This window comes from Mustela lutreola, chromosome 11, assembly GCF_030435805.1.
Source record: "Mustela lutreola isolate mMusLut2 chromosome 11, mMusLut2.pri, whole genome shotgun sequence".
In the NCBI taxonomy this organism is placed as follows: domain Eukaryota; kingdom Metazoa; phylum Chordata; class Mammalia; order Carnivora; family Mustelidae; genus Mustela; species Mustela lutreola.
The window spans coordinates 95,436,197-95,463,678 of NC_081300.1; the positions used below are offsets into that span (position 1 = coordinate 95,436,197).

At 44.8% G+C, this 27,482-nt stretch overlaps 1 long non-coding RNA gene across 1 annotated transcript in view; it reads left to right on the forward strand.

Moving 5' to 3' along the window:
• LOC131811296 (uncharacterized) overlaps positions 1-27,482 on the forward strand; it is a 43,288-nt gene extending 15,806 nt beyond the window's left edge. Inside the window, exons 4-5 of the long non-coding RNA XR_009345871.1 lie at positions 26,114-26,261; positions 27,188-27,482. This is a non-coding gene — a long non-coding RNA (uncharacterized LOC131811296). The remainder of the gene's footprint in view (positions 1-26,113; positions 26,262-27,187) is intronic.

Sequence of the window (27,482 nt, forward strand, 5' to 3'; positions counted from 1 at the left end):
TAACCCACTGAGCCACCCAGGTGCCCTTCGTTAAGACTTCTTATGAACATCTGTAATCAGCCTGTTGACAAAGTGGGAACCTTGGGAAACTGGGAGGTGTATCCTTCTGTCTTACTAAGAGGAGAGTTATACCCTGGTCTCTAAAGGTAAAACCTCAAGAAACAGAAGTTGTAGAATTGTATTTAAGTGACGAAGAGAAGGAATTGCAACCTAACTAAAATGTGTTTTGTGGAAGCAGGGAGTGGAAGGGGGTACCGTGAGACGTCAGCGGGTAGGTGAGCTCGGGAAACAAACCAGGAGCCCCCAACAGGTGTGGCCTCTAAGAAGAGAGAGGAGGTTCATAGGAGCCCCGAGGGAGATGAGTTTTGTTTTGCTTGTTAAGATTTTTATTCATTTATTTGAGAGAGAGCATGAGCCAGAGGGAGATCATGAGCAAGGGGAAGGGGCAGAGGGAGAAGCAGGCTCCCAGCTAAGCAGGGACTCAGTACCAGGACTCTGGGACCATGACCTGGGCCAAAGGCAGAGACTTAACCCACTGAGCCACCCAGGCACCCACCAGTTTATTTCTTTTTAAAGTTTTTTTTTTTTTTTTTAAGAATTTTATTTATTTGACAGAGAGAGATCACAAGTAGCCAGAGAGGCAGGCAGAGAGAGAGGAAGGGAAGCAGGCCCCTGCTGAGCAGAGAGCCCGATGTGGGACTCGATCCCAGGACCCTGAGATCATGACCTGAGCCGAAGGCAGTGGCTTAACCCACTGAGCCACCCAGGCGCCCTATTTCTTAAAGCCATTTTAGAGGACAATGATTATAGGAGTCACAGTGAGAGTTTCTGGGGTACTGGAAATGTTCTGGATTTGGGTGCTTGTTACCAAGTGTGTTCACTTTGTCAGAATTAATTGAGGTGTGTGTAGATTCAAATGTACTTTAAATTTCAATTAAAAACCCATTTATTTTTGGTGGGGTGCCTGGGTAGCTCAGTCAGCTGAGTGTCCAACTCTTGGTTTTGGCTTGGGTCATGATCTCATGAGTTGTGGGGTTGAGGCCTGCGTTGGGCTCTGCGTGGGGAGTCTGCTTGAAGATTCTCTCTCTCCCTCTGCCCCTCCACACTCACATGCATGTGCTCCCTTTCTCTCTCTCTCTCTCTCAACTAAATAAATAAATCTGTTTTTAAAAAAATATTTATTCTTTTATTGTGGTACACTACACACAACATAAAATTTACCACTAGGGACTTTTTTTTTTTTTTTTATAGACAGAGAGAGATCACAAGTAGGCAGAGAGGCAGGCAGAGAGAGAGGAGGAAGCAGGCTCCCCGCTGAGCAGAGAGCCCGATGTGGGGCTCGATCCCTTGAGATCATGACCCGAGCTGAAGGCAGAGGCTTAAACCACTGAGCCACCCAGGCACCCCACCACTAGGGACTTTTAGTGCGTTCACAGTGTTGCACAATCTGTATCTGCTTCCAGAACATTCCTATCACCTTCCAAAAAAATCTCACAACCCTTAGCTGTCACTCTTCAGTTCTCCTGTCCTCCTAGCCTTGGCAACCACTAATCTGCTTTCTGTCTCTGTAGATGTGCCTTTTCTGGACCTTTCACAGAAACGGAGTCATGTCCCAGGTGGTTGAGCGTCTGGCTTCCTTCACTTAGAGTGATGTCAAAGTTCATTCTTGTTGAAGCAGGTTTCATTTCCCTTCATGGCTTCATATTCCATCAAACACATATACCACATGTTACTTATCTGTCACTCTCAGTTGCTGGGCCATTTCCCACTTCTTGGCTATTACGAAGAAGGCTGCCATGGATGATGGTGCCCAAGTCTTTCCCTTGGGTGAACACCTTGGAGTGGAATTACTGGGTCATAATGTAACTCTCATTAACATTTAGAGGTACTGCCAAACTGGTTTCCACAGTGGCAGTGCCACTTACATTCCTACCAGAAAGCAGGCGGGTTGCTTGCTTGTTCTTCCCAACCTCACCAACGGCTGTTGGCTACCGTTTTGACTCAAGCCCTTCCAGCTCTCCTGGAAAGGATGCTTCATCGTGGTTTTGATTTGCATTTGCCTAATGGCTAATGACTTTCATTTTTATGTCCTTATTGCCAATTTACATATATTCTTTGGAGAAATCTCTATGCATATCCTTTGCCTATTTTTAAATTGTATTACATATCTTTTTATTCTTTCTTTATTTATTTAAAAAATTTTATTTATTTATTTGACAAACAGAGATCTCAGGTAGGCAGAGAGACAGGCAGAGAGAGAGGAGGAAGCAGGTTCCCCAATGAGCAAAGAGCCCGACGCAGGGCTTGATCCCAAGACCCCGGGATCTTGACCGGAGCCGAAAGCAGTGGCTTCAACCCACTGAGCCACTCAGGCGCCCCTATTCTTTTTTTTTTTTTTTTAAATTCTATTTAATTATGAGAGAGAGAGAGAGTTAGAGAGAGAGAGAGAGAAAGCATGAGTGGGGGGAGGGGCAGAGGGAGAGGGTGAGAGAGAAGCAGACTCCCCACTGAGCAAGGAGCCTGATGTGGGACTTGATCCCAGGACCCTGAGATCATGACCTGAGCCAAAGGCAGACGCTTAACCCACTGAGCCAGATAGATGATTTGGAGTATTAGTTACCATTCTGTGGGTTCTCATTTCACTTTCTTGATGGTATCATTTGCAGCACAAAAGTTGTAATTTATTTTATTTTATTTTCCTTTTTAAAAATTTAAATGCAATTAATTAGTATATAATGATTATTGGTGTCAGAGGTAGAAGTCAGTGATTCATCAGTCTTATGTAATACCCAGTGCTTGGGCCCTCCTTAATGTCCATCACCCACTTACCCCATCACCCTACCCCTCCTCTTCAGCAGCCCTCAGTTTGTTTCCTATGATTCAGGGTCTTTTATGGTTTTTCTCCCTCTCTGATTTCATCTTATGGTACTCTGTTTTGTGTCTCAAATTTCCTATATGAGTGAGATCGTATCATTGTCTTTCTCTGACTAACTTATTTCTCTCAGCATAATACCCTCTAGTTCCATACACGCTGTTGCAAATGGCAAGATTTCATTTTTTGATGGCTGAGTAGTATTCCATTGTGTATATGGACTACATCTTCTTTATCCATGTCATCTGTCGATGGACATCTGGATTCTTTCCATAGTTTGGCTATTGTGGACATTGCTGCTATAAACATTTGGGTGCATGTGCCCCTTCAGATCACTACATTTGTATCTTTGGGATAAATACACAGTAGTGCAATTGCAGGATTGTAGGGTAGCTCTATTTTTAACTGTTTGAGGAAACTCCATGCTGTTTTCCAGAGTGGCTGCACCAGTTGCATTCCCACAACATTGTTAGAGGATTCCCCTTTCTCTGAATCTTCGCCAACATCTATCATTTCCTGACTTGTTAATTTTAACCATTTTGACTGGTGTGAGATGGTATCTCATTGTGGTTTTGATTTGTATTTCCCTGATGCTAAGTGATGTTAAGCATTTTTTTCATGTATCTGTTGCCATTTGTATGTCTTTGGAGATATGTCTGTTCATGTCCTCTGCCCATTTCTTTCTTTTTTTTTTTTTTTTAAAGATTTTATTTATTTATTTGCCAGAGACAGAGGGAGAGAGAGAGAGCGAGCGAGCACAGGCAGACAGAGAGGCAGGCAGAGGCAGAGGGAGAAGCAGGCTCCCCGCCGAGCAAGGAGCCCGATGTGGGACTCGATCCCAGGGGGATCATGACCTGAGCTGAAGGCAGCCGCTTAACCAACTGAGCCACCCAGGCGTCCCCTTTGCCCATTTCTTGATTGGATTATTTGTTTTTCAGCTGTTGAGCTTGGCAAGTTCTTTATAGATTTTGGATACTAGCCCTTGGTCTGGTATGTCATTTGCAAATATCTTTTTCCATTCTGTTGGTTGTCTTTTACTTTTGACAACTGTTTCCTTTGCTGTGCAAAAGCATTTTATCTTGATGAAGTCCCAATAGTTTATTTTTACATTTGTTTCCCTTGCCTTTGGAGATGTTTCTAGCAAGAAGTTGCTATGGCTGAGGTCACAGAGTTTGCTACTTGTGTTCTTTTCTAGGCTTTTTTTTTTTTTTTTTTAAAGATTTTATTTAGAGAGCACAAGAAGGGGGAGTGGCAGGCAGAGAAGGCAGAGGAAGAAGCAGGCTTTCCACTGGGCAAGGAACTCAATGTGGGACTTGAACCCTGGCCCTGGGATCAGGACCTGAGCCAAAGGCAGACGCTTAACCAACTGAGCCACCCAGGTATCCCTCCTCTAGGATTTTGGTGGATTCCTATTTCACATTTCGGTCTTTCATCCATTTTGAGTCTATTTTTGCGTATGGTATAAGGAAATTGTCCATTATCCTTCTTCTACATGTGGCTGTCCAATTTTCCCAACACCATTTATTGAAGAGACTTTTTTTCCATTGGCTAATCTTTCCTGCTTTGTCAAAGATTAGTTGATCATAGAGCTGAGGGTCCATTTCTGGGTTCTGTATTCTGTTCCACTGATCTATGTGCCTGTTTTTGGGCCAGTGCCATATTGTCTTGATGATTACAGCTTTGGAACTTGAAGTCTGGAATTGTGATGCATCCAGCTTTTTCTTTTTCAACATTCCTTTGGCTATTTGGGGTCTTTTATGGTTCCATACAATTTTAGGATTATTTGTTCCAGATCTGTGAAAAAAGTTGATGGCATTTTTATAGGGATTGCATTAACCATATAGATTGCTCTAGGTAGCGTAGATATTTTCACAATTATTTGTTCTTCCAATCCATGAACATGGAATGATTTTCTTTTTTAATTCTTAATTTTTTATTAACATATAATGTATTATTAGCCCCAGGGGTACAGGTATGTGAATCACCAGGTTTATATACTTCACAGCACTCACCATAGCACACACCCTCCCCAACGTCCATAACCCAACCACCCTCTCCCTACCCCTCTTCCCAGCAACCCTCAGTTTGTTTGTGAGATTAAGAGTCTCTTGTGGTTTGTCTCCCTCCTGATCCCATCTTGTTTCATTTTTTCCCTCCCTAACCCCCAAGCCCCCCCACATTGCCTCTTAAATTCCTCCCATCAGGGAGATCATATGATAATTGTCTTTCTCTGATTGACTTATTTCACTCAGCATAATACCCTCTAGTTCCATCCATGTCATTGCAAATGGCAAGATTTCATTTCTTTTAATGGCTGCATAGTATTCCATTGTATATATATATACCGCATCTTCTTTATCCATTCATCTGTTGATGGACATCTGGGCTCTTTCCATAGTTTGGCTATTGTGGACATTGCTGCTATAAACATTCGGGTGCATGTGCCCCTTCAGATCACTACGTTTGTATCTTTAGAGTAAAGACCCAGTAGTGTGATTGCTGGGTTGTAGGGTAGCTCTATTTTCAACTTTTTGAGGAATTTCTGTGCTGTTTTCCAGAGTGACTACATCAGTTTGCATTCCCACCAACAGTGTAGGAGGGATGGAACAATTTTCTATTTATTGGCGTCAGCTTCAGTTTCTTTCATGAATGTTCTATAGTTTTCTGAGTACAGATCCTTTGCCTCTTTGGTTAGGTTTATTCCTGGGTGTCTTATGGTTTTGGAGGCAATTGTAAATGGGATCAACTCCTTAATTTCTCTTTCTTCTGTCTCACTGTTAGTGTATAGAAATGCAGCTGATTTTTCTGTGTTGATTTTATATCCCAACACTCTGCTGAATTCCTGTATGAGTTCTATTGGATGGAATCTTTTGGGTTTTCACGTAAAGCATCATGTGATCGGCAAAGAATGAGTCTGACTTCTTCTTTAACTGATTCAGATGTCTTTTATTTCTTGTTGTTGTCTGATTGTTGAAGCTAGGACTTCCAGTACAGTGCTGAACAGTAGTGGTGACAGTGGACATCCCTGTCATATTCCTGACCTTAGGGGAAAAGGTCTCAGTTCTTCCCACTGAGAATGATATTTGCTATGGGCTTTTTGTATATGGCTTTTATGATATTGAGGTATGTTCCCTCTCTCCCTACACTGTGAAGAGTTTTAATCAAGAAAGGATGTTATACTTTGTCAAATGCTTTTTCTGCATCTATTAAGAGGATCATATGGTTCTTGTTCTTTCTTTTATGTAGTGAATCACATTGATTGAGTTGCGGATGTTGAATCACCCTTATAGCCCAGGAATAAATCCCACTTGGTCTTGGTGAATAATCCTTTTAATGTACTGCTGGATCCTATTGGCTAGTATTTTGGTGAGAATTTTGGCATCCGTGTTTGTCAGGGATATTGGTCTGTAATTCTCCTTTTTGGTTGGAGTCTTTGTCTGTTTTGGGGATCAAAGTAATACTGACCTCATAGAAAGAGTTTGGAAGTTTTTCTTCCTTTTCTGTTTTTTGAAACAACTTCAGAAGAATAAGTATTAATTTTCTTTAAATATCTGGTAGAATTCCCCTGGGAAGCCATCCAGCCCTGGACTTTTGTTTGTTGGGAGAATTTTGGTTACTGCTTCAATTTCCTTGCTAGTTATGGGTCTGTTCAGATTTTATATATCTTCCTATTTTAGTTTTGGTAGTTTATATGTCTCTAGGAATGCATCCATTTCTTCCAGATTGCCTAATTTGTTGGCAGATAGTTGCTCAGAATATGTTCTTATAATTATTTGTATTTCCTCAGTGTTGGTTGCCATCTCTCCTCTTTCATTCATGATTCATTTGGGTCCTTTTTCTTTTCTTTTTGATAAGTCTGGCCAGGGGTTTATCAATCTTGTTAATTCTTTCAAAGACCTAGCTCCTATTTCATTGATCTGTTCTACTGTTGTTTTGGTTTCTGTTTCATTGATTTCTGCTCTGATTTTAATATTTCTCTTCTCCTGCTGGGTTTAGGCTTTATTTGCTGTTCTGTCTCCAGTTCCTTTAGATGTAAGGTTAGGTTGTGTTTTTGAGACCTTTTTCGTTTCTTGAGAAAGTCTTGTATTACTAATACTTCCCTCTTAGGACCGCCTTTGCTGTATCCCAAAGGCTTTGAACAGTTGTGTTTTCACTTGTTTCCATAAATTTAATTCTTTAATTTCCTGGTTGACCCATTCATTCTTTAGTAGGCTGTTCTTTAATCTCCATGTATTTGAATTCTTTCCAAATTTCCTCTTGTTATTGAGTTCCAGTTTCAAAGCATTGTTGTCCAAAAATATGCAGGGATTGATCCCAGTCCTTTGGTACTAGTTGAGATCTGATTTGTGACCCAGTATGTGATCCATTCTGGAGGATGTTCCATGTGCACTCAAGAAGGATCTGTATTCTGTTACTTTGGGATGGAACTCTGAAAATATCTGTGAAGTCCATCTGGTTCGGTGTTTCATTCAAAGCCCTTATTTCCTTGTTGATCTTCTACTTAGATGACTGCCCATTGCAGCGAATGGGGTATTAAAGTCCCTTACTATTATTTTATTGTTATCAATGTATTTCTTTAATTTTTTTATTAATTGACTTATATAATTGGCTGCTCCCATGTAAGGGGCATAAAATTTACAATTGTTAGATCTTCTTGTTGACTAGACCCTTTAATTATTTTATAGTGTCCTTCCTCATCTCTTATTATAGTCTTTGGTTTAGAATCTAATTTGCCTGTTACAAGGATTGCTACCCCAGCTGTCTTTTGATGTCCATTAGCATGATTAGTGGTTTTCCACCCCCTCACTTTCAATCTGGAGGTTACTTTGGGTCTCAAATGAGTCTTTTGCAGACAGCATATCGTTGGGTCTTGTTTTTTAATCCACTCTTATATCCTGTGTCTTTTGATTGGGACATTTATCCCATTTACATTCAGAGTAACTACTGAAAGATACAGATTTACTGCCATCGTATTACCTGTAAAATAATTGTTTCTGTATATTATCTCTATTGCTTTCTGGTCTTTGTTACTTTTGTCTTTCTTTCTGTTCAATGGGTCCCCTTTTAATATTTCTTTTTTTAAAAGATTTTACTTATTTATTTGACAGAGAGAGATCACAAGTGGGCAGAGAGGGAGGCAGAGAGAGGGGAGGAAGCAGGCTCCCTATTGAGCAGAGGGCCCAATGTGGGCTCCATCCCAGGACCCTGAGATCATGACCTGAGCTGAAGGCAGAGGCTTAACCCACTGAGCCACCCAGGCGCCCCCCTTTTAATATTTCTTATAGGGCTGGTTTAGTGATCACAAATTCTTTTAGTTTCTGTTTGTCCTGGAAGCTTTTTATCTCCCCTTCTATTTCGAATAACATCCTAGCTGGATAAAAGTATTCTTGGCTGCGTATTTTTCTCATTTAGCATTCTGAGTATATCATGGCAGTCTTTTCTGGTCTGCCAGGTCTCTTTTCTGCTGCCAGTCTGATTTTCTACCCTTGTAGGTTACAGATCTCATCCCAAGCTGCTTTCAGGATTTTCTCTTTGTCTGAGATTTGCAAGTTCCGCTATTATATGTTGGGGTGTTGACCTATTTTTATTGATTGTTGGGCAGGGTTCTCTGTGCCTCCTGGACTTGGATTCCTGTTTTCTTCCTCAGAATAGGGAGGTTCTCTGCATAATTTGCTTCAGTATACCTTCTCCCCTCCCTCTCTCTTTCTTTTTCTTCTGGGATACCAATTATTCTAGTATTGTTTCGCTATATAGTATCACTTATCTTTCAAATTCTATCCTCATGATCCAGTAGTTGCTTATCTCTCTTTTTCTCAGCTTCTTTATTCTCCATCTTATGGTTTTCTATATCACTAATTCTCTCTTCTGCCTCATTTATCCTAGCAGTTAGAGCCTCCATTTTTTATTGCATCTCATTAATAGCCTTTCTGGGTTTGACTTGATTAGATTTTGGTTCTTTTATTCTCCAGAAAGGGATTCTCTAGTGTCTTCAATGCTTTTTTCAAGCCCAGCTAGTATCTTTATAATCATTATTTTGAATTCTAGTTCTGACATCTTACTTATGTCCATACGGATTAGGTCCCTGGCAGTGACTACTCCCTCTTGTTCTCTTTTTGGAGGTGAGTTTTTCTATCTTGTCATTCTGTCCAGAGAAGACTAGATGAATGAGACAACAGAATACTAAAATGGCAACAATGTCCCCAGAGAAATGTACACTAAACAAAGTAGAAGAGACCTGAAACAAACAAACAAAAAAAATAAAAATAAAAATAATAAAATAAAAACTAAAATTAAAAAGAGAGAATATAATCAGACAGGTGAACAGAATAGAGCAATACACTGGATCCTTTGTGTATTTTGGCCTGTTTGTTGGAAAACTAGATCCCAAAGTTGTAAAGAAAGAAAGACATATATATACAAAAGTAAAATACAGTGAAAGGATAGAATGTAATTGTAAAAATGAGAGTTAAAAGACAAAATAAAAGAAAAAAAAGAGGAATATAAATAGACAGTTGAACCAAACAGAGCGATAGTTTATACCCTGAGTGTATTTTGGTTGGTTTGTTAGAAGAAACTACATCTCAAAATTGTAAAAAAGAAAAACTTATGTAAATACAAAAATATACAAAACTTTTGCACAATACAAAATACAAAAAAAAAATACAAAAAAATTAAATACATTGAAAGGGTAGAATGTAACTGTAAAGATGAAAATTTAAGAAGACTTTAACAAGAAGAATGAAGAGGAGGAAGGGGAGGAGGAAGAAGAAGAAGGAGAAAGAAAATATGATCAGACAGGTGAGGAGAGTAGAGCCATACACTAGATTCTGAATGTATTTTGGTCTGTTAGAAGAAACTACATCCCCAAATTGTAAAGTGAGAAAAACTTGTATGTATGTAGGTGTGTGTGTGTGTGTGTGTGCATACACACAAAAATGATATTAAATACAATGAAAGGATAGAATGTAACTGTGAAAATGACAATTAAAAATTTTTTTAGAAAGTCAATGAAATAAGAAATTAGTTGAAAAATGGAAGAGGGAAAAAAAATTAAAATTGAAAGACCAAAGAATCGCGGGGGAGAACCCGTGAATTCTATGTGCTGTATTCCCCTAGGGCTGGAGTTTTGCAGTTCTTATTGATCGATGAACTTGGCCTTGGCTGGATGTTCTTGCTGATCTTCTGTGGGAGGGGCCTGTTGCACTGGTTCTCAGTTTTGGAGGGCTACCTTTTGAATTTGTGGGTGACTGTGTGTTGGGCTTGACTAAAGATGGCCGCTGTATGATGCTTGGCCAAAGCCTCTAATTGCAAGTTTATATCAATTGAGGCAGCTCCTGAGAGAAATATGGCTAAGGAATAAAACCATCAAGAAGTCGTCTTTGTTTAGTGTCTAGCCTTAACAATATCCTAATTATGAAGAATGGCTGGCCAGTGGGAGAAGACTTGTTTGGGGAATAAGGGTGATCCCAGGTGCGTCCTCTATCAAGTCCTAAGGAAAGCGGAGTCATCCCTTATCTTCGCAAGTCCACAGTTAACGCTCTGGATTTTACGGAGCAACTTTGTCATCTCAGCCATACAGAATCGGTCAAGGGGATAGCTGAGTTACACAATTGTTGGGGACTCCATCCAGTTTTCTAGCTGTTCAAATAATCCTATGCCCATGGAGTCCTGTTATTATCTCCACAGAGTAACAAGCACGAATATTGTCCATACATGAGCCTTTGTAGTAATTTTTCTGAAGTTTCTTCCCTCAAGTGGTCTAGCTTACACAAACAACAAACATTCAAAGACAGAACTAGAATTTGATGTCCACAAAGCTGTGTTGTTGGAACATAATTTTTCTCTAAATTCCCCCTTATTTCCAGAGATAGCCAAATCAAGAATAATTCATTTGTGGGTTTTTTTTTTTTTTAAGATTTTATTTATTTATTTGACAGAGAGAGAGATCACAAGTAAGCAGAGAGGCAGGCAGAGAGAGAGAGGGCGTGGGGGAGCAGGGTCCCTGCTGAGCAGAGAACCCGATGCAGGACTCGATCCCAGGACCCTGAGACCATGACCTGAACTGAAGGCAGAGGCTTAACCCACTGAGCCACCCAGGTGCCCCCGTTTCTGAGTTCTTGTTCTGAGGTTCCTGCAAAATGAGTTCTGTCTTTAAAGAGATTCATGAAAAGGACTTTTGTGTGTGTGTGTGTGTGTGTGTGTGTGTGAGACAAACACAGGTATTTGCTATCTTTAAGATCATAAAACCGAACTGGGTAAGAATCTCCAGGACTTATGGGAAAGCTGCATTCAAACAGGACAAAAATAAAAAATGTAGGACCGAATGAATTAGAGAAGATGATTATAGTTTTTATGATTCTTGTTTGAACCACTGCTGGTTCTCTCATGTTTGCTCTTTCAGATTAAGGAAACTTTTTTTTTTAAGATTGTATTTATTTATTTGAGAGAGGGGAGAGGTCAGAGGGAGAAGCAGACTCCCTGCCAAGCAGGGAGCCCGAAGTGGGACTGGATCCAGGACTCAAGGATCATCACCTGAGCTGAAAGAAGACAGCTGCTTAACCAACTGAACCACCCAGGCGCCCCCAAAGGAAACTTTCTCTTAAGACATCCATGATACACAGAAATATCATGATAAAATATCCCTTTGTGAACAAATTGAAACACTTAACTTTTCTTCCCATTCAAACCCTCTAAAATTCAGAAACTCTCTGTGAGTATTCTTCCTTCCACGGCAGTTACAATTATTTGCATAAGTTCAATAAGAATCTGTTCTTGTAACAGGACACTGTTGGAAACACTAGTTATTTTGCCAAGGTTTTGACTGACTGTCATATTTGAGACAGATAAGTGTAAACTCAGGTAAGGCCAGACAGCTCTAAAGAACTAAGGTTGACTTTATGGGGACAGTGAAACCCGCTGAAAACATTGGTCTGAAACTTTGTTTATAGAGTTCCTGGTAGCTGTACCAGATTAGCAAAGAACATTAGTTCCTGGCAGGTGCAGGAACCTGAGGGCATTTCGGGGACCTAGAGAAGAGGCATGTGCCCAAATCTCTACTGGAATCAAGAGGCTATTAAAAGTTCAATCTAGGGGCGCCTAGGTGGCTTGGTCATTAAGCGTCTGCCTTTGGCTCAGGTCATGATCTCAGGGTCCTGGGATCGAGCCCTGCATTGGGCTCTCTGCTCAGCGGGGAGCCTGCTTCCTCCTCTCTCTCTCTGCCTGCCTCTCTGCCTACTTCTGATCTCTGTCTATCAAATAAATAAATAAAATCTTTTAAAAAGAAAGATTTTATTTATCTATTTGAGAGAAGAGAGAGAGCATGAACCCAACAGGGGCAAAAGGCAAAGGGCAGAGGGGGAAGCAGGCTTCCCACTGAGCAGGGAACTGGATATGGGGCTCAATCCCAGGACTCTGGGATCATGACCTGAGCTGAAGGCAGAGGCTTAACGGACTGAGCCTCCCAGGCAACCCCATAAAAGCAGAGTTTAAAGGACCTATATGGTCGGGGCACTAGGGTGGCTCAGTCTGTTTAACGTTGGACCCTTGATTTTGGCTCAGGTCGTGATCTCAGGGTTGTGAGATGGAGCCAAGCATGGAGCCTGCTTGGGATTCTCTCTCTCCCTCTCTGCTCCTCCACCCCCACCCCTGCTTTCTCTCTAAGAAAAAATTTTAATTAAAAAAAAAAGGATCTACATGGCCAATCACTATTCTTGCTGAGCTTATTTAAATAATTAGGCCACGTTTGTTAAAACTGGACTTGTTTTAGGGGCAAGTCTGCTTCTCCCTATTCCTCTGGCCCTCTCCACTGCTCGTGTGCTCCCTCTTGCTCACTCTCTCTCAAATGAATAATAACTTTTGAAAAATCTTAAAAACCAGACTTGTTTTACAAATGAATTAGTCTTGGGGCGCCTGGGTGGCTCAGTGGGTTAAGCCGCTGCCTTCAGCTCGGGTCATGATCTCAGGGTCCTGGGATCGAGCCCCGCATCGGGCTCTCTGCTCAGCAGGGAGCCTGCTTCCCTCTCTCTCTGCCTGCCTCTCTGTCTACTTGTGATCTCTCTCTGTCAAATAAATAAATAAAATCTTTTTAAAAAATCCATTCATTTCAATCTTAATCTGTCCTAACCACTCATAAAATTTTTTTTCTAAAGCTTTTCCTTCACAAACCTTCTACAGCTTTCTTTTGGATTCAGATTTTGTCCCAAGCCTTTTCCGTCTAGCTCACTAGTCTCAATTTAGGACAAACTTACTTTCTTTTTCCCTCAAGAAAACGTATGCTCGGGCGCCTGGGTGGCTCAGTGGGTTAAGCCGCTGCCTTCGGCTCAGGTCATGATCTCAGGGTCCTGGGATCGAGCCCCGAATCGGGCTCTCTGCTCAGCAGGGAGCCTGCTTCCCTCTCTCTCTGCCTGCCTCTCTGTCTACTTGTGATCTCTGTCTGTCAAATAAACAAATAAAATCTTAAAAAAAAAAAAAAAAAAAGAAAACGTATGCTCACTTCTTATACCTTTTTTACATGTCTCCTACTTTCTTACATAAAGAGTTGCTTTCCTTATCATTTCCATCAGTCTTAATTACATTCAGCAGAATTTTAACTCCTAGAAACCTTAGTCTCCACTGAAAATGAAGTAGTATAGTTCAATTGTGAACTATTAGAACGGGATTCTTCAGATTGGCAAATTTATGAATACACTTCGTCATTTTTAGGAACATGTATTTTCCTAGTAAAATGTCTCAGGAAGGCACGAAGCATGTTTCCTACAGACCCTAGTATATTTAGTCTCTCCACAATAAGAAGCCTAAGGCAGGTAAACATTATGTTTAATAATTAATGCTTCTGTATTTTATCTTATTTGGAAGAGACTTAGATATCCAATGAATTCAACCCAATTTATAATTTAACTTAGCAAAACCTCCAAGTTTCAGGTTACCGAAGATTTTGAAAGCTAACTTAGCAATGACCTATGAGAACTTTAGGAGACAGGCAAAATTAACTATCATTTTTTGAAAGCTTATTTACTTTTAGTAATCTCGATACCCAATGTGGGGCTTGAACTCACAACCCTGAGATCAACAGTCACATGCTCTTCCAAACAGAGCCAGCCAGAGGCACCCCCTCACCCCCACAGCGCATCTTTTTAAAAGAAGTTTATTTATTTATTTATAAAACGAACCATCATTTTCAGCCATCTTTTTGCCAACAAATTGCAACAGAGATAAGGCGAGGTTATTGGACTTCAGTAAACCTTGTTTGAATGAGAAGTTTTATAGTTAATGCTGATAACTCTAAAGACATATCTATTTTAGTTACATCAACAAACTTAAATTAGCCTTCATACTCAGAATTATGCATCTGTGGGCACTAGAAGTCGATCAGTTTCTTCCCCATTGTCAGTTTTTACCTGGGGTACCCGTGGGAAAGTCTAAAGTGGGCGGTGTAAGTGCAGGAGAGCTGCTGGGCCTTCAGGGGGAAGGGAAAGATAATGGGATGGCATAAAAGAAAGATCATCTGGAATGTTCTAGGACCAGATGGGCCATGAAACCCAGCAAGGCACATTCTGCAGTTTTTTGGGGGGGGGGGTTGGAGATTTGGGGGACAATGCCATGAAGGCTTGCATGTAAGACCTCTGACCATTTGAAGTTCTGGCAAAAGAGGTCAACCGGGAAAAAAAGTATTATAAGCAAGTTCCCTAGAGGGGCCATACCTCTTGATCTGGGAGTCTGTAATGAAGCCAGGAAGCACGACATAAATAGATGGGACATTTTTCCTCAGGCCTTGGGAGCCCAATTTGTTCCGGTTTTTATTTTTATTTATTTTATTTCATTATTATTTTTATTATTTTTATTTTTATTTTTTTAAAGATTTTATTTATTTATTTGACAGACAGAGATCACAAGTAGGCAGAGAAGCAGGCAGAGGGAGAGGAGGAAGCAGGCTCCCTGCTGAGCAGAGAGCCCGATGCGGGGCTCGATCCCAGGACCCTGGGATCATGACCTGAGCTGAAGGCAGAGGCTTTAACCCACTGAGCCACCCAGGCGCCCCTCATTATTATTTTTAAAAAGATTTTATTTATTTGTCAGAGAAAGAGAGCACAAGCAGGGGGAGCAGCAGACAGAGGGAGAAGCAGACTCCTTGCTGAGGGGTGAGCCCGATGTGGGACTCGATCCCAGGATCCTGGGATCATGACCTGAGCTGAAGGCAGATGCTTAACCATCTGAGCCACCCAGATGTATCTGTTCCAGTTTTTATTAAAAACACATCCCCGGGGCGCCTGGGTGGCTCAGTGGGTTAAATCTCTGCCTTCAGCTCAGGTCATGATCTCGGGGTCCTGGGATGGAGCCCCACTTCGGGCTCTCTGCTCAGTGGGGAGCCTGCCCCCCCACCCCGCCGCCTGCCTCTCTGCCTACTTGTGATCTCTATCCGTCAAATAAATAAAATCTTGAAAAAAAAACCAAACACATCCCCAGGGCAAGTTCAAAGGAATAGAAGGGAATTGTAGAGACCAGCTGCGGATTCCCAAAGGGGCGTCCCACCAAGGGGAATGGAGCTCGGATCATCAAGATTTCAGGCAGTGTGCCCCACTCTGTGGAAAGAAAAGAACTTGCTGTGACTCCTGGCAGGATTCCTGAGGCATGCTGATTGTAACACTCCTACAGCTCCCTCAAGAACTTCCTTTAATGTTTTACCTCTAAAGCTTTTCTTCTGTCCCTGTTACGCCCTCCTGTAACCACCCCCCCCCCAAAAGATACATGTTAGCAATTGCCTTTCAAACATGCAGCCCACTGATAGACATTTGAAGGGTCTCGTGACTAATGTTTTACTAAACCATGAAAGCAACCTTATCTTAACAATAGCTAGCTCTCCAAGGTCCTGGAGACCTTCCTTTTAACATGCATAAATTCCTAAGAGACTTACACTGTCCCCTAACCCCCACTAACTAACAAGTCTATAATCGGTCACTCCTCACAATCCCAGTACAGCTCTTCCTGCTCACGGGTCCTGTCCCCGTACGGTAACAAAAGCCCCTTTCTGCAACCAAAACGTCTCAAGAATTCATCCTTGACCACTTGCTCCTGTCCCTGCATGGCCACTGACCTGAAAAAGAGCCCGATGTTTTATGGGGCGACTGGCTGTAGTAGGGTGTCCCACCAAGGAGAGGGTCCTGGGAAATGACAGTCGTTCCGCATCAGGAAAGGGGCCCAAAAGACCACACCAGGGAGCCTCCCTAGCCCGAGACTTTCAATTGTCTGAGGAATACTAGGGTTAGGCCACTGAAGGGCCAGAAAGGGAAGGATCCCTCTGAAGGGCAAGAGGGAAAATCCTTACTCCTTTCAGACAGGGCCATCCGAGGGCTTCCCCTACTGACTTGGGATCCTCGCCGAGGACTAACCAGTTCCCGAAACAACTGGAGAGATCATCAGTTCTCCAAGGAATCCTAGAGGCCATGCTCTGAGGGAAAGTCCTGAGAAATTCCTAGAGAATGGGGAGAGTCCTGGGCCAGCAGACGTTCCCCCAGATGAGCCACCAAAGTGTGGGCATCCCAGCTGGGGAAGGCAGAGCAACGGGCATAGAAGTTTATTGGATACACTGCAAGGAGGCAGCGGGCACCAGGGCAAAGGAGACACGGTCTGCCGTGAGCTGGTGGTGAGGACCACAGTTACAGGGCGGGCTGAGCACATATGGGAACGTATGGAATTGTCCCTTTTAAAAAAGCTAACTGTGCCTGGTTGTAAGTAGCCCAGTGGATATTAAGGCCTGTGGCTATTTCGAGGTGGGTGGCTTAGTGAGCCTGCTTGTATTCTGGCCCCTGGTGTGATCACTGGGGGCCCCTGGGCCTTGTGCCTTGCTCCCGGTTCCATTGCTCAAGCCTATTGCCTGAACGTGGCCTTGCCAATTTCCTCCTCTGTAAAGTAGGAATTAAACTAGTCCTCCTGGGCGCCTGGGTGGCTCAGTGGGTTAAGCCGCTGCCTTCGGCTCAGGTCATGATCTCAGGGTCCTGGGATCGAGTCCCGCATCGGGCTCTCTGCTCAGCAGGGAGCCTGCTTCCTCCTCTCTCTCTCTCTGCCTGCCTCTCTGCCTACTTGTGATCTCTCTCTCTGTCAAATAAATAAATAAATAAAATCTTTAAAAAAAAAAAAAAAAAAAATAAACTAGTCCTCCTTCCTAGCGTTGTTAACGAGGGTCGTCTGATCCGCCGTGTGCAGAGTGCCTTGCTGGCTACCTGGCCCCCAGAGAGAGCCAGTTAATGATTACTGATTAAGTTGACTATTATAAGGAATGTGGGAGGGTCTCAAATGTTAGATTATGGTATTTGGGTTTTATCTCTGAGGCAGCAGGGGAGGGGGGCTTTTTCGAGTTTTATAGCGGCAACATCATTAGGACTTGAAAGGCTCCTCTCTTCAAGGTCAACATAGGGAGGAGGGCTGAGCAAAAAACCCAGCTGTTCCTAGCTGCTGTGCTTGGAGTGGATCGGCCCAGTGGCCTATTTATGAATCTTTATTATATTCAGAGAACATAAATAAACCAAAAGGCTTTAGTTGCATTTTAAAATTGGACCTAAAAACAGCCAAACGGTCCTGTGCTCTGCTTCCTAGAATCAACACAGCTACAGAGCCCCCAAAAGAGAGAGTGAGGATTCAAAGGCGCATGGATAGATCTTCTCCTTTCTGACTCAGGCCCCACAGCCCTGGCCAACAAGGGCAGACAGCAGTCTGGGAGCAGGTGAGGGCTGGCCAGGGGGCTTGTCTGTTATCCGGTAGTGCAGTGCAGTGGGGTGCTGGGTGTGGCTAGTCTTTATCTCTTAGGGCACAGAGCCCACATGCCTGAACTTCGGGGGACAGGGAGCTGTATTACTAGTTATCAGCGATGGCCCGGAGTGTCCAAGAGAGTTGCTGGCACGGGATACAGTATCCCCGGGCTCTGGACACCATGAATTTGGGCTGCTCCCAGATCCTCTCTGATTCTCAGTCTGGGCTTGGCTCTGGGAGCGCTGAGGAATATCTTGGATATTTGCTGCCAGCGTCCAGTCCTACTCTGTTGTTACAGCATCTCACTTTTCCTTTCGGGAATCATTCCTTCGCCTTCCTGTGCATGTGGTCTGGGGCTAGGCGAGCCAGGACCAGCCAGGGAGAATCCCTGTGATTGCTTCAGGGATGGGACCCTGACCAAAGCTGGCCAATGAGCTACTTTGGTGTGGGACTTCTGCTTGAGAAGGAGCCTCTCTCTGAGCTCTGTGTGGGTAAGCTTATGGAATAGAGCTTTGGAGGCCATCTGCCTCCACGGAGGGAAGAACGTGCCAGTGTATGAAGCTCGCCCCGGGAATGCAGGGATGGGAAAGAAATAGGCAGATTCCTAACATCTGAGCACCGTGTTCCGGGCATGCGTCTGGGTGAGCCAGAATCTTCCCTCTAAGGCTTCGGCCCGTCTGAGTTGCATTTACGGCCTTTACAACCAATCATCCTGACAAACACTAGGAGAACACTCATCTAATAACAGCAAGAGCACAATCCATGGGCACTTACCCAAACTGCCACTGACCTTGTTTCGAGTTTCTGGCACAAGATGATAAAACAAAGTGGCAGACTTTATCAGTTTTTATTATTCTTTTTTTTTTTTTTTAAAGATTATTTATTTATTTATTTGAGAGAGAGACAGTGGGAGAGATCATGAGTGAGGAGAAGGTCAGAGAGAGAAGCAGACTCCCGGTGGAGTTGGGAGCCCTATGTGGGACTCGATCCCGGGACTCCAGGATCATGACCTGAGCCGAAGGCAGTCGTCTAACCAACTGAGCCACCCAGGCGTCCCTATTATTCTTTAAAAAATTCTCTACGGGGGCGCCTGGGTGGCTCAGTGGGTTAAAGCCTCTGCCTTCAGCTCAGGTCGTGATCACAGGGTCCTGGGATCAAGCCCTGCATCAGGCTCTCTGCTCAGCGGGGAGCCTGCCTCCCCCTCTCTCTCTGCCTGCCTCTCTGCCTACTTGTGATTTCTGTCTGTCAAATAAATAAATTTAAAAAAAAAACCTTTAAAAAAATTCTCTATAGACAGTGCTCCGCTGTGGTAGGCACATAGATATCCTGTCCCAGCTCCCCTCGAGGAAGGAAACTTCTGCCCAGGTGCAAGGCACCGGGAGGCCACGTCAGAGCTGTCAGTACGGCTGCTGTCATTCTCAAGTCTCGGGTGACAGGTTTTCTGGGCTCCTCTCTGACTTGAGGTTGGGAATGTTGGTTTGGTAAAGACTCAGAACTCCTCTCGGCACAGATCCCCGGATGTGAAGGACCTAGGGAAAACTGAGCAGCAGCTAAGGGCCGCTACCTCAGGCTACCCTTTGGACAACCAAAGGCTCTTGGAGGGACCTGGCTCCTTACTCGCCCACCCAGGTATCTGAAGAGAAAACCTTCTCCTACTATTTTCTTGGTGGATTACTCCCCCAGGAGAATGACTGGGGAAGCCCAGGAGGGTCCCCTGGGCAAGGGACCTCACTCACAGTTCCCTGTTACCGTTTCTGACTCCTCCTATCCTGGGCACGACTCGGACACCCATCAGACTGGCTACAGCAGCTATGTGCAGGAATGGCCAAGCAGCACAAAGGAACTGTAATCTAGGGGATGCTCCCCAACTTTTCGGTCCCATTGGGGCTTATCCCAGGTGGATTTGCCCTGCCTGGGTGTCCCATCTTGTCCCTCCATGTGGCTCTGCCAGACAGAGCAGTTCTACTAAAAGACGATTCGGTGGCTATGCCAGACAGAACGCTTAAAGAAGTCTAGTGTATGCATTGACTTCTAAGGGAAGCTTCAGGGTGGGGAAACCAGGGTCACTCTCTGGAGGTAGAACGAAGCCTGGGTAAAAGTCAGCTCCTCCCAGCACCTCACAGAGAGGACAGGGGCTCTGGCTGTCCGTCGCATGAGTCACTAGGGCCACACATCAGGAACAATGAGGAGGAACTGAGGTGGGGGGGGTGCCTTTTCCTCTCTTCCCAAGTCTCCCTGATCAACTATAAGAAAATGAGGTAAGGGACACCTTTTCCTCTCCTCTTGTAGATGGGTAATTCCCCGACCAAGACCTTTACTCCTATAGAGCCCCATCCTGGCATTATAGGCTATAGAAACAGTATCAGCCCCATAAATCGCCCCATCTTGTTTACTTGGATGCCTTCCTGGTTTTAACTGGACAAAGGCAACTCGTTTTCTTTTGTTCTGGGGCAAGGCCGCAGTGTAAGTTAGAGGACAAGACTCGGCCACCTGAAGGACTTTGCCTTCCTGGTTTTAACTGGGAAAAAGGTGGCTCATTTTCTTTTGTTCTGATCTCAGCTTTGGAGGATCAATCCCAGCCTCCTGGTGGCTTTCTTCTGGAAACCTCCCTGCCCCGACTCTGGGAGGAACAAAGGAATACCACATCCTCATCAAAGCTTGGTAGGCTGGGCACCTGGGGGGCTCAGTGGGTTAAGGCTCTGCCTTCAGCTCAGGTCATGATCTTAAGATCCTGGGATGGAGCCCTGCATTGGGCTCTCCACTCAACCGGGAGCCTGCTTCCCCATATTTCTCTGCCTGCCTACTTGTGATCTCTCTCTCTCTGTCAAATAAATAAATAAAATCCTAGGAAAACAAACAAACAAACAAACAAACTTGATAGGCAAATGGAGTCTGCAGGGGAAATCTCCACTCCTGCCTCTTTCCTTCCTAGCATAAGATCAGGTCCCCGTACCTGTCCCGCTGTATCTGGGGACCCCTGCTGGTGCTCTAGGGTTTCACCATCTCTAAGAACAGGGAGTGCTCCAAGGGGGATCAAGGGGAGGGGCTGCTACAAGACCTGAGTTGAAGGGGGAACCTCAAAGTTTTCCAAACTTGAGCACAATCCTTCTGTTAAATCAGATCCTCTCTGAAGCAGGAAAATGTGGGATTCTGGCCACTGTTGAAAGATATGGGTGTCAAGGGATGGGTGAGCCCATGGGTGCCTTCAGTTTCCAGCGCGAGTCCAGCTCTGCTTCCTTAAGAGCCCGGTTAGGATCCTAAGGATCTCCTTGGAAATTGGTATCACCGTCACTTCCAAGCTTGTATCCTAGAGGGACTGAAGGGTCTATGGGGATTTCTCCCTCATTCATTTCCTGGCTTAATGGGTACAGTTGGAGCCAAATGTGGTTAGTCTCCCTCAGGACAGACCGTAAGGAATATTCCCAAGCAGCTGCCAAAACTCCCTTTGTTTCAGGGAAATTCCCTGTCTTCTCTGGCCTGACATGGACTGCCTCTTTCCACTTTGGTGGGAAAAAAAACCCCATGGCATCTACTCACCTGCACTCAGAAGGTTTAGAGCTGGCAGTGATCCTGTCTTGGTTTGCTGAAGGTCAAAAAAGCTGGCCTTAAAATGGTGGTTCATCTTGTCTGTCTCAAAAGCTTTCATGGGTAATAATGTTAAGGAAGTTTTGTTTGAATGATTAATGGGATTACATCTAGGTCTTTTCCAAAGTGCTAAAGCATTGATAACCGGATATCAATTTATGCTTTCAAAGGCTGTTTGGGTCTGTCGATAAAAAATGGTAATCTTGTGTGTCTCAAAGTTTTCAAGGGCAATTGTTAAGATAGTTTTCGAAGTCTCTGGTAGAGGATGTCTGGGTCTGCTGAAAAATAAAACTGTGAACCCAAACTCAGGAAGAAAACCCAACAATTATTTTTTAAAAAGATTTTATTTATTTATTTGACAGAGATCACAAGTAGGCAGAGAGGCAGGCAGAGCGAGAGAGGGGGAAGCAGGCTCCCCGCCAAGCAGAGAGCCCAATGCGGGACTCGATCCCAGGACCCTGAGATCATGACCAGAGCTAAAGGCAGAGGCTTTAACCCACTGAGACACCCAGGCGCCCCCCAACAATTTTTCTTAAGCGTGAGAGAATCTCATTAAATACACCTCTGTCTCCCCTGCCTGGTTGTCCCTGAGGCCAAGATCATTCTTATTTGGTAAAAAACTGCAAAAGTTGACTGCTGGCCCTGAGGGGACTCTAGAAGAGCTCTAACGAACTGCTAGTGGGTCTCTCACAGTTGGGACCAAGAGGAGAGAGTGAGGAAGAGAAGCTTCAGGAAGTCTGAGGCTTTGGTTGTGACCTCCCAAGACTCTGGCACAGATGCCATTTCTGTAGCTGCCTGGGACACTGATGTGAGAATGCCTCCCATGGCAAAAACCAGGCCCTGTAACCCTTGTTGCCTGTATGGAGGGAGACACTGGAAATCTGAATGCCCTCGGGGACCTCAGTCTGCGAGGGCTCAGATGGCCAGTGCTCCGACTGGATTTGCTGGGGCCCAGGAGCAACAGCTAACCCTAGGGAACCCAGCACCTCCGGTAATTCTGGAAACAGAAGGAAAACCAGTTGATTTCCTTCTTGATACCACCTTTTCCATTCTGCTCTCTGCTCCAGGCTAACTTTTTAACTGCAGTGTTGTCATTAAGGCCGTCACTGGGTGACCCGTAAGCCAAATTTTTTTCTCGCCTTCTGGGATGCACCTAGGGAGATCTAATTTCCTCTCACTCTTAATGCTTGGGAGCCACACATTTCTCTTAATTCCCAGGTCTGGACAACTCAGGCTGAAGTGGGCTGGGCCTTAATAGTGCCTATTCCCATACACCTTACGGGCTCCACAACTTTCTCTGGCCGGAGAGGGTTTTTTGGGTATAACAGGACACTCGTGGATACTGGGACATGGAGAAATAGCAAGCATGCTCTGTTGGCTGATCAAAGACACCCAGGAGGCCTGTATATGGGATCCAGAGTCAGAAAAAGCTTTTAGAAATCTCAAGAGGCGGGTCACCTGGGTGTCTCAGTGGGTTAAGCCTCTGCCTTTGGCTCAGGTCATGATCTCAGGGTCCTAGGATCAAGCCTTGTATCTGGCTCTCTGCTCGGCAGGGAGCCTTCCCCCCTGCCCCCCGCCTACTTGTAATCTCTGTCAAATAAATAAATAAATCTTTAAAAAAAGAAAAAGAAAGAAACCCCAGCAGAAAATCCGGAATAGACTTTATTTTCTATGGGAGCTCATTTGTTGAACAGGACACCCGAGAGGCTGGAGGTTTCTATGAAACAAGAGAGAGTAACCCTCTCCCACCTGGGCCAGGCACCCAGCGGGCTGAGCTGACGGCCCTCGCCGCAGCTGTGGAGGGCAGGAAGGGCGAAACAGTCAGTGCTGACTCCGGGTACGCCGTCCTGTTCGTCCATTGTGCCATAGTACAGTGTGGAGAGAGACGTGTTCTGACTGCTTCAGGTTCTCCTAAAGTATCATCAGGAATTCACATGGTTCTATAAGCCGTACACAAACCCCAGAAGTAGCAGGTGTACACTAAAAAGGGCACAAAAAAGGAATGGACGGTTATAGATTGGCTGAGGCTGTAGCAAAATAGGCTGTCAGGTCAGAGACCCCTCTGGTCGCCGCCTCCCCTCCCCCCCATTAGGGGTGGCCCCGTAACCCAGGAAAGACCCCGCTGTTCAGTTGAGAAAACACAACTGGCCACAGAACAGGGTTATACCCTCGCAGTCAACAGGCAGAGCTGCTAACCCATGAAAGATCCTAAAACCCTACACCAAACCTACTGTTTAGGTCAAAGATAAAACCCTACAAATGGCCCCCAAACTCTTTACAGGGAGAAATTTAGATAGGACTATTAAAAACATGTTAAAGACGTGTGGAGTCTGCCCAAAGGAGAACCCACCCACCCCCCCTTCACAATTCCCCGGAGGCACACAGCAAGTGGGAACTTTCCCCCGGGGAAGATCAGCAAATGAACGTCACCCCTGTCTAAAAATGCATGGCTACGGTACCTCCTGGTGTGGGTAGATGGTCCCTCCATGCCCCGGACTGAGGCCTTTCCCTGTAAAACCGGAAAAGCCTCGGCAGTGGTAAAGACACTGGTAATCCCTTGGTTTGGGCTCCCCCGGTCCCTTCAGAACGATAACGGAATCACTAGCCCTCTTGGTTGAGCTTCCTAACTCCCAGCCCCAAAATAACCAGCCTGTCCCCTTTCACCCTGGGGGGGACCAAGTGCTTGTTCGAGCCAGGCTGGGAAGGCCTGCATACAGCGACTTTAGCCACTCCAGCAGCAGTCAGAGTAAAGCCTGGATGCACCATTCCAGCGTCAAACCCTGGTCCCCAGCAGGGCCCAACAGCAAGGAACCCGAATCCCTCTGTAAACCCAGAGAGGACCTCCAACTAGTCTGGAAGCAACAAGACACAGATAAATGTTACTTCCCCTCTCTCCCTTCAAGTCGTCAACCCTATTGCATTCCTTTCGCCCGCCCTCTCCTCCCGGTGTGGGGGGAGTTCACTGAAATATGTTTTACATCTCACAGGACTCCGGGCTGTCCTGGGTCTTGCACTGTGCTCTGGGCCTTGCCTCCTAAGTAACCCGCTGTGTATTTTCCAGAATAAAGGTCAAACTCCAAATGGTATTTCAGATGGAGCCTCACTTGAAGGTCAAAACCAAACACCTACCGAGGACCCCTTGATAGTTTGGGAGGACAGGACCCCTGACTGCCGCCCCACCCAAGGCTCCTGACCAGCAGGAGGTGGCTGCCATCGGTTGTCGCCCTTTTCCCCTAATAGCAGTTAGGGTTACCTCTTCAGAGGGGGGATGATGGCGGAGAGTTGGAAAGCAGGCATGCAGGACGAGGGGCCCTGCCCTAAGAGGACCCCCCCCCCCCCAGGACAGTTTTATACGACCTGGAAGGAGTCCTCCTCCCTTTCCCATGATAGATGGGTGACAAAAATCTGATTGGATGACAGGTGAGGTGCCCAAGGGTTGCTCAAATCAAAACACCCCGTCAACAAGCCCATAAAACCCCTGAGACATAAAATCCCCGGTGGCAAGCCCCTCGGGTCCCCGACCTCTGTCTATGGGTGCTTTGGTGCTATCACTTTGCTATCACTCCATAAACCTTCCTCGGCTGCCCACCAGTCTGTCTGGTCTACCTCTTCACTCTTCAATGTTCTGGAAGACACTGGCATGACCAAGCACTGTGGGCACCGACGGAGAAGAAATCTCGTGAGAATTTCCAGTGGGGAAGACTGACCGGCAATCGTGTCTTGAACCACCGGTGGGGCTGGCCAAGGTGGCCTTCTGCCACCTGCCTGTACCTCTTCCCCATTGGATTTGCCACTATGGAGCCCTCCGCCCGTGTTATCCTCACAACTTAATATTATTGCTCATGTTTTATAGATAAGGAAATGGGGACTCAAACACTTGCCCAAATAATTTATTTTGGTCAGAAAATGCCAAGCCAGGGGGGCCCTTGGCTGGCTCCGTCAGTAAAGTACATGTCAATCCCAGGGTCGTGAGTTTGAGCTCCACATGGGACATGGAGCCTGCTTAAAAAATAAATAAATAAGGTAAAAACAAAGGTAGTAAGCTTTCACCACCTCCTAGTTATTTTGCCACTTTTTCATTTTACTTGTGCTTTTGAGGCAGCTTCTATCATATCTGTGTGACATGTTGGTGCACGTGTTGTTCTCAACTCCCAAGTTTCAGGGACTGACCTCACAGTGGTAGCTCGAAATTGGCCATGGGGAGTATTTACAGCACAGAATTCAGCAAATGCTACAGACCAAGGCTGGATTTGTTTTATTGATTGTCAGGGCAGGAGTGGACAATCTACAGTCCCTGGTCCAAATCTGGCCCACGGTCTATTTTTTTTCCCCCTCACTGCCTGTTTTTGTAATAAAGTTTTATTGGCACACAGCGGTACCAGTCCATTTACAAACTGTGTATGGCTGCTTTCATGGTACAGCAGCAGAGTTAAATAGCTACAGATACTTTTTTTAAAAAAAGATTTTATTTATTTATTTGACAGAGATCACAAGTAAGCAGAGAGGCAGGCAGAGAGAGAGGAGGAAGCAGGCTCCCTGCTGAGCAGAGAGCCCGATGTGGGGCTCGATCCCAGGACCCCAGGATCATAACCTGAGCCGAAGGCAGCGGCTTAGCCAACTGAGCCACCCAGGCACCCCTAAATTTTTGCAGTTTTAACGTTTAATTTTTAGTAGAATTTAATTTTAGGTGATGCTGGTGTGAAAAAAAAATCCGTTTGCAAACTTCCGGAAGAATCTCTAATGGGCTTTCCTGAGCCCGTAGGAGTGGCTCGAGGGCTCTAGTTGCTTGAGGTTAGGGAGTGGGAGGCCTTTGTGACTGGGGAGTGGGCAGAGAAGAGCAATGGCCAGGAGGCCGAGCAAGTGCTCTGGCTTGAGGCCCAGGGCACATCAAAGGGGTTTTCTTTTTCCTTTCAGGTGAAACCACTATTATCACGTCAGTGGCTCCAGCATTGCGTAAGCCGGGAGTGAGGTTACTCAAGATTAAACACTGATGCCTTCCAGACTGAACCTGTGTCCTCATCATCCAAAGTCCCCAAGCTTTGAAACATCATCCACCCTTCAGGTCAGACGACTGACTTTCCTTCTCCACAAGGGCAATAGGGGAGTTAGCTTTGGCCTACAAGTTGCTGTCAATGCACTGCTTCACCTCTTTGAAACCTCTTTTCGCATTTCTGAATACTGGGGAGAGCTTTGAGTCTCTACTACCTATAGAGATGGGAGTGACTCTGTGTCTAATACTATGCATGTAACTTGACAACCCTGTAAGGTGGGTATTATTATTATTATACCCATTTTACAGTTCAGGAAACTGAGGCTCAGAGAAGCTAAGCAGTACATACTAGTAAATAGTAGAGTTGAGATTTATTCCCTTTATTCTCAGTGCCATTTTCTCATTTTTTCTTGGCGTGTCCTACAGTTTCTGGAGAACCTTAGGAATTTCACAAATGAAAAGGTTCGGAGAAGTTATTAATTTCTGGATGTCCGGAGGGTGTCATGAAAGAGAGAAGAGGTGCTTGGGGTTGTGGAGTTTTACACTCATTCTTTGTCCAAAAGGACGATGATTGCTCAGCTCCAGCAGTCATTACCTGTGGGGACGTGCGCCTGATTTAGCCAGATTTTGTTCAAATGAAGCTAGGAATTTGAATTTGTATGTGAAATCCATTGATGTAGAATTTGTACTTTTTATTAAGATTTTATTTGAGAGAGAGGGGGAGTGCATGCATGCAGAGGAGGGCGGGGAGGGGAGACGGAGAGGGAGAAGCAGGTTCCCTGAGGCCCATGTGGGGCTCGATCCTGGCAGCCTGGGATCATGATCTGAGCCAAAGGCAGATGCTTAATTGACTGAACCACTAGGTGCCCTGAAAGGTAGTATTTTTATTGAAGATTCATATACATGGAAAGATGCAAAAAGCACCTCTGAATTTTTACAAACTGAACACACATGTTTAACGAGCTCAGATATGTGTTTTATTTTATTCTTTATCACAGAGTTATTGAAAGTCAATTTAGGGGAAAAAAGAGAAGATACACATAATTAAAAGGAGAAAAAAACAAGGAGAAAAAAAAATACAGAAGACAAACCCACCCAGGATCCTTCCTCCACAGACTATAAACAACCACCATGACTGATCTGGGCATAACCACTGAGCTACACATTGATACGTACGTAGGTATGGGGACATGTATAGATGGTTATGAGTATAGATACACTTTCCTATAACAACTTCTTAGACGTGTGCTTTGTAAACACTTTTCATAGTAATAAACACCTATGTTCATTGTG